The 7,207-nt window shown below is 43.9% G+C and overlaps 1 long non-coding RNA gene across 1 annotated transcript; it reads left to right on the forward strand.

Moving 5' to 3' along the window:
- Positions 1-548: 548 nt before the first annotated feature.
- On the forward strand, positions 549-1,650 carry LOC124686602. Its single transcript, XR_006997878.1, has 3 exons — positions 549-578; positions 1,365-1,434; positions 1,540-1,650. It is a non-coding gene; the product is annotated as an uncharacterized LOC124686602 (long non-coding RNA).
- The last annotated feature ends 5,557 nt before the right edge of the window (positions 1,651-7,207 follow it).

Consider the following 7,207-nt stretch of genomic DNA (forward strand, 5'->3'; position numbering starts at 1 on the left):
TTCTTAGCTGAGCCTATATATATATTTATTGGTATACTATGTCTATGTAGTCACCTTGATGGGAATTGTTAATTGGCTGGCTGGTACTAGGTTCCAAAATAATTATTTATATATTGTATAAAAATGCAATTCTTGTCTAATGTCATTGATCAGGTTACTGTCTAACTGCATTGATCAGGGTTATTGTCTAATGGCATCGATCAGGGTTATTGCCAACCAAGCTGATAACTTAACATGTAATTCTTGTCTAATGGCATTGATCAGGGTTATTGGCAAACAAGAAAGTAAATATTTAGGAGATAACTACATTTCTGCAGATGAGAGTTATTGGCAAACAACCTGCTAGACTCTGATCTGGTGGACACCTTGATAAGAATTTGTGTATGGCCATGTATAGTATGAAGAAGACGACCAGAATATTAAGTTGGAGTTGGTCTCAGTCAGTTGTGCCAAGTCGTGGAAGACTGCAGGTAATATGGATGTGAAGGACTGCGACGATGTGTAAGTTGTTCCTCTTGTGACAAGAGGCTGTTCAAAGGAAGGGGAAATGCGTGTGGCCTGGGTGACTCAGGCCACCGGTGAGTTTTGCTTCCTATCATTTGCGTAGGCGTATGTACGTACAGAATTGTTGGCTATAAACAGCTACTTCAATCATGTGTTGCATCCTCTACCATATTTCATATTTTACCATGATTTTGTGATTTAACATACTTAATGCTGAAATCTGAACATTGTGGTCACAATTGGAGGACGTAACTAATAGCTTGTGAAACTAATGTTCTTTTTATGTATGGATTAGTCATAATTTTAGTTACATGGTTGATCATTATGCATGCCCTTCTTTAGTCGTCCCTCCTCAAGTCCTTGATAATTCATCCCTTTAATGGAAAGTTGAATGGAAATTTTGGATCATGAGCTCAACTTTCAAGGTGTGAACTACTCTTTTATCCTCCAAGTACGTTAATTGAACTAATGATGTTTTAGTTTGTCACAGTTGGCTTCTACATTGACCTCCATTGTCATAAACCATCTCAAGAATGCATAGTTTGCAAGTGTTGCATCCTGTATCATGTTCGTTTCTTTTCACTGTAGTGTTGAATAATAAATGTGTCCACTCTCTGTTTACAGTATTCGTGAGAAGATCTAACCAAAGTATAGGTCATAATTTTTTTTTCTTACACACGTACTAAAAAATGGCCGCTTACAGAGTATTCGAGAAATTTTATTACCGTATTATCATATTTAAATGTGTGCATATTCTTCTGAAGTTGCTGTTGGGGGTGTTTACACCAGCCACACCTGATTGGGGAGTATATGGTGCAGATCCGAGATGCATATTTTTACTGAATCATGTTTGTTTTCAGTTCAGGGATTGCTGATGATAGGTTTGACTTCGATCCAAGCTCTTCAAAATTGCTAGGAGGAAATGGGAAGGTATATTAAATGTTGCCTATTATTGGCAAAACTAGACATCCAAATTTGGGTGAATATAAGAGACTTTCCGATTTTCAGTTTTTTGAGCACGTAATTTGGTTTCAGATCTGTAGCAAAGCATGAGCATTTTGCTGAACCGGATTCTTGATGTGTACACTTCGAGGTAAGGAACTTGATGGTAGAATGACATCCGTCCTGCCAATTTTTGACGGTACCCTGGCCTGTGAAAATAGCGATTCTAATTATTGACGCTTTGTTAAAAGTGACCATAATGTTTTTTTGTGATACAACCACAAAAAATCTGCATGCGTTTGCTAAAAAAGCACGTTCAAAAATAGTATTATGCCTTCGCTCATAACTTGACAATAATGTTTCATATGCATGAGAACCCTAAAACTATTTATTTGCGCGATTGTTGTTAAATTATAATAGAATAACTTATGCTTCCCGTTACATTTAATGACTGTGTATTCGTTTCCTTCTAGGGATCATCCCATTACGTTTTTTGCTCCATATCAATTAGAGTGCCCTTCCATGATTATATGGATCTAATATTAATTGAGCATATTCCGATTGATTTTCTCGTTGTGATGAAAATGGATGATATCCCACCCTTCCATTTTTAGTTGCATTTTCTGTTGGGTGATATCAATCACCTTTAATGATTGTGTATTTGTTTCCTTCTAGAAATCATCTCATTCCTTATTGCTCCATATCAATTACAATGATCCTCACGTTGACTCAATCACAGTGATTTAATTTGTCATGCTGACTATATAATCCCCTCCATATGCAGCCAGATCCAACGCACAAGTCCTTTCCCTTACCTCATGGACCACTTGGCCGGTGTCTAGGTTTCTGACGCTGCCAAGCCGCCTCTTCGTCAAGCCCGCTGGACGGCAAACTCGACTGCCAGGTTTGCTATCACTTGGTTTTGAACAACAAAGTATTAATAAGTAGTTCGAATTGGTAGATGGAATTATGTAGGTTTAGGGTTTAGGGTTTGCTATCATCTACATTGTTAGTACTGTATATATCTTTTTATAGATCAAATCATGATTTACTTAGTGGGAATATTGTCTTTTCAAGCCGTTACAAATCATTACATCCATATAGCAATGGTCCTCATGCCCCCCTCTGGTGGTTCACTTTTTTTTTCAAACTACGTCTTTAATTTTCTGCCACACCACGATAAGGTACATGTGTTTCCTAATTAACCATAGATACTTATGTTTACAGGAACAATATGTCCGAAGTGTTCGATCTCCCAGTCGGAACTATCATTGGTATTCTTGTTTAATATAAAATTTATACATGATTACATATATTGATTGGCTGTCAAGTTTCATGTCTTCCACAAATCTTTACTATTGAGGCTTACTAATTGTAAATCATTCTTAGATGTTTCCGGCGTCGTGACGTATGTCGGCCCAGCTGAGGCTGATTTTTGTGCCCCTAGCGTCATGAGGGAGATCGCTATAGTTGATAGCGGACACAACACAATCTTCCTGCGTTTTTTTGGTGAGTCTGCTTATCTACTCGGCGATCAGCTGTTATCTGCAGAACAGAACAATGCAGTTGTTGTGGCCTCCAACATGGAGGTTGTTCATCAATCAAGTAAGCTAATTACTTATGTACTCAAATTTAAATATTAAATCCAGATACGTTGACTTTATTGATTATTTTTTCAGAGTCGCTTGATAACACCAGTGCCACCACTGTCACATTTGAGCCATGCGCAAAATGCTCTCAGTTTAATATTCTCGAAGGCAAGGATTACAAACACACCAAGTGTTTACTAATATGTTTTCTATAGTGTCTAAATATTTCTTTTGTTATGTTTTAGGTGTTAGGCAATACGTCCGTGCTGAGACATCAATCCGGGAGCACGTGAAAAAATTGGTCTTATACAGAAGGGACATATATGAGGGTCAGATCGATGTCACTGAAGAACCTCCATCCAAGACATCAAAAGGATCTAATCGTTCCTCTGTGAAGGATCTATTTGGTTACATGACCCAGGGTGTAAAGAGATCGACTATGATGGATGAGTTAGATTAGCTCGAGAGTTCAAAATAATAATAAATAAAAAGTACAATGCTCTCCCTTCGTCTAGGGATGACCTGTTTAATACATGCTTCAAGTATCATGTGTGCCTGAAACAATGTTTATTTTCCGTGGTTTGATGATTTTGTTACTTTGAAGTTGCAATTTTTTAATGCTATTATACTTCCCTGAATTGCTGATATATCTCATATATTACACGTACGAGGTGGCTATACTGAATTTTTCTTATATTTATCATACAACCTACTCATTTGCCTATTGTACGAAACTTTCTGAAAATTTTCATCTATGGACACATGTACTCAGTTTGTTGAAACTTACGCCTGCTTCATGTTCATAACTTCACATAGCACGGGTTAATCTTGCCTTCAGATTTGCATGTATAAGATTGAAATTTGTTGTCTGGTAGTTGTTCTGAGAATGGACCGTGCATCTGGTACTTTGATGGATTTCCTTCCAATAAGGCATTACACGTGATGATATTCATCACCTAAGATTACACGTGCATTGCACGTGCACAATTACTGTATGAATAAATGGCATCCGTTGTTGTTCCGTGTGTCGGTAAGCCCCATGGTTGTACTGAATCACTGAATGCTAATAAATCTCTTCATTGTTTGTCTAGACGGCCGAAAAAGCTGGCGATTTACACAAAAATAACCCTTTGTTGCAACTATAGCACAGACTGACCCTCCAGCGAAACTATTTCACCCATCTAACCCTTTTGTGTGGCGCCCCTCACATCGGCGCCACACCTCACTGTGTGGCGCCCGTGACGGCGGCGCCACTATCCCAGCCGACGTGGCACCCTCGACGCTGAGCTATGCGCCGATCCGACGTGGCAGGATGTGTGGCGCCGCTCCCATCGGCGCCACACGGTGAAACTGTGGCGCCGCTCGGAAGGGCGCCACACATCCACTTAAGTGTGGCGCCCGCGCCCGCCCCAGCCCGAGCTCTCCTTCTTCTTTCTTTCTCTCCTCTCTGGTTCTCCTCCAACTGCCGCCGCTGGCCGCCTCTCCTCCGCCCCCCACTAAATCCTCCACGGATTGGACAGATCTGGCCGGCCAAATCCATCCCCATACAATCCTCAAGGTATTCCCCTTCGTTGCCCTTCGATTCATCCAAGATTTGCTCCGATTTAATTCGATTTAGACATGGAACCTAGATTGGAAATGTTGGTTGTTGAATCTATATTGATGTGTATGTGTTGAAATTGATATCCTCATGTATCTATGTGTTAAAACCCTAGATTTGTGGAAACCCTAGACATCAAATTTCATGAATGTGTATGTGTAGGAACCCTAGATATGTATGTATCCATATTCTTATGCAAATGCATTCAAATGTGTTACATATGCCTATTATTTGTGATGGAATAACTCATATTTGTGGTGCATTCAAATGTTTTTTTATCCCTAGATAAGTATGTATATGTATGTATGTGATGTATGTGTGATGGCTTATTTGGATATATTCTCATGTATGTGTTGCTCATATTTGTTAGGAATAGCTCATAATATGGTGTATTTGTGTAAACATGTAGGATGGTGTGGCTCCTAGATCAAGAGTATGACAGGGATCACCGGGCTTTTCATATGACGGAGAGGAGAACGGATATTCACCCTTTGAAGATTTGTTACCATGGCACAGTGGATATGGCGTATGACGAGAGGTACACGGAGTTCATCCAGCCCACCGGTCTTCTCCCGTTCATCACGTGACGTGGGCATTACCCTTCGGGTAACCGATATTGCCCTATCCCTTACGGCCCAACTGGAGGCCCATGAAGATACCCGATGGCAAGGTGGGCCACTAGGACGGTGCTGCGGAAGATTCCTTGAAGTGCAAGATGAAGAGGAGCCGAACAAGGAAAGTTTAGAGCTAGGTCTTTTGTAAACCTAGTCGTACCCGGACACATCTCTTGAGACCTGGCCTCCTATATAAAGGCCGGGAGAGGGGCTGCCGAGGGACACAATCAATCTTAGCAACTTTAGCCACCAGAAGTCTAGAGCTAGGTCACCGTAGCACTTAGCCTCTCGACGAGATCACGGCCGAAACCTTCGGCACCCCATTGTAACCCAATATTTTCATAATCAAGATCAGACAGGCAGGACGTAAGGGTTTTACCTCATCGAGGGCCCCAAACCTGGGTAACTCTCTCTCCCCGTTTGTCTGTTAACCGATGTCTCGTGTCAGCCTACAGGATTCCATCAACCCTAAGCCCCAATCGGAGGGCATTGCCGAGGAGTACCCTCGACAATTGGCGCCGTCTGTGGGGACCCTGTCGGCACAAGACCCGTCATCGGCAGATCCAGTCATGTCATCGACAGCTTCGTCGACGCCATCATCATCGTCATCGCCAATCTTGGGAAGCCCGATTCGTTTCGGCTCCTATGAGTTCACCCCGCACAGCGACTCTTCTCGCTCGACTTTTTCAGATCTACAAGGGAACATGGAGATGATGTTCGGCAGCGTCCACTACAACATCAACGCAGAAGGAGTCCTCCGACTGCTAGATTCGTGCGCCCCCAGATCAGCAAGAAAATCACCACCATTGGCCGCGGGGCCAAGCATGTCGTCATCAGTCGATCTCTCGGTTGGCCTGACGGACTCGACAAATTCATCCCCGCTGTCGACCCCTCGGTCGACGTCTTCAATGTCAGTTGGATCTGATAACCCCGCGCCTTCAGAGATGACCTCGTACTATTGCTTGAACTGCGACACCAGGCACGGGCTGGGATCGAGCGACACACCGTTCATCTGCAGCGCCCAGTATTCATCGGGAGAGGACAATGTCGACAGCGTTGCCAAGGAAGTCACCTGGAGGGCGGCGCGCCACCAATTTATGCTGCCAACAACACAGGGAACGCAAGGAACAGGGGAGGCGGAGATCACACCCCTAGCTCTAGCAGGCGGCGTAGCTTTGGAAACAGTGCTAGCAACGCCGATAGCAATTGCACCATCGCGGAGGAAGAATGGGCATTCGCCCGGGCAGCCATACTTAACAACACACCGCTCCCCGCCGGAACTTCGGTTGGGACCCTCAATGCCTACCGCTCAATATTGGAGAAGAATCGGGAGCGCCTATCGAATGAACAAGCCACCCTCGAGAGACGTCTGCTTGCGGCAGAACAATCTAGTGAGCGACGAAGGGGCTCGCGCGGGAGCGCTTCCCGAAGTAGCCAAGGTGCGGGAAAGCACCGGTCAAGGCTATCAAGACTTTCAGAAGATGACGCCAGGGAAATAATGTCAAACCTATCCAAGTCCTTCATGACCACGAACACTACAGGGATGCTAAGGCCAAAAACCGTCGAAGGAGCAACCGCCAATCTCACGGCGTACCTCATCAATCAGCGACCTGAAGGTTCTATGGCTCAAGCTCATCGGGGCGCCCTGGAAAGCCTCGCAATCATGGGAGACAATCTGGTTCCGCGAAAAGAGAAGGCCACGCTCCAAGCTAGTGGCTCAAAGCACCGCTCAAGAGACGCACGTGACAAGATTACCCAGAGCAGGATCGACAAAGCCAGGCGACGGCGAGCCGCGAGGGGAGAAAACGATAGCGACGCCTCGAAAGAAAGCGAAGAGTACGACGGTGAATTGAGGGGGGCTGATTGCTTGAGCTACAAGATCCGTGAAACAATGCCACCTAAGAAGTTCAAACCTACCCCTATGATGCGTGCAATTGACACACGTCCGTTGGGAACCC

The sequence above is a fragment of the Lolium rigidum genome, chromosome 2 (assembly GCF_022539505.1).
Source record: "Lolium rigidum isolate FL_2022 chromosome 2, APGP_CSIRO_Lrig_0.1, whole genome shotgun sequence".
NCBI lineage: Eukaryota > Viridiplantae > Streptophyta > Magnoliopsida > Poales > Poaceae > Lolium > Lolium rigidum.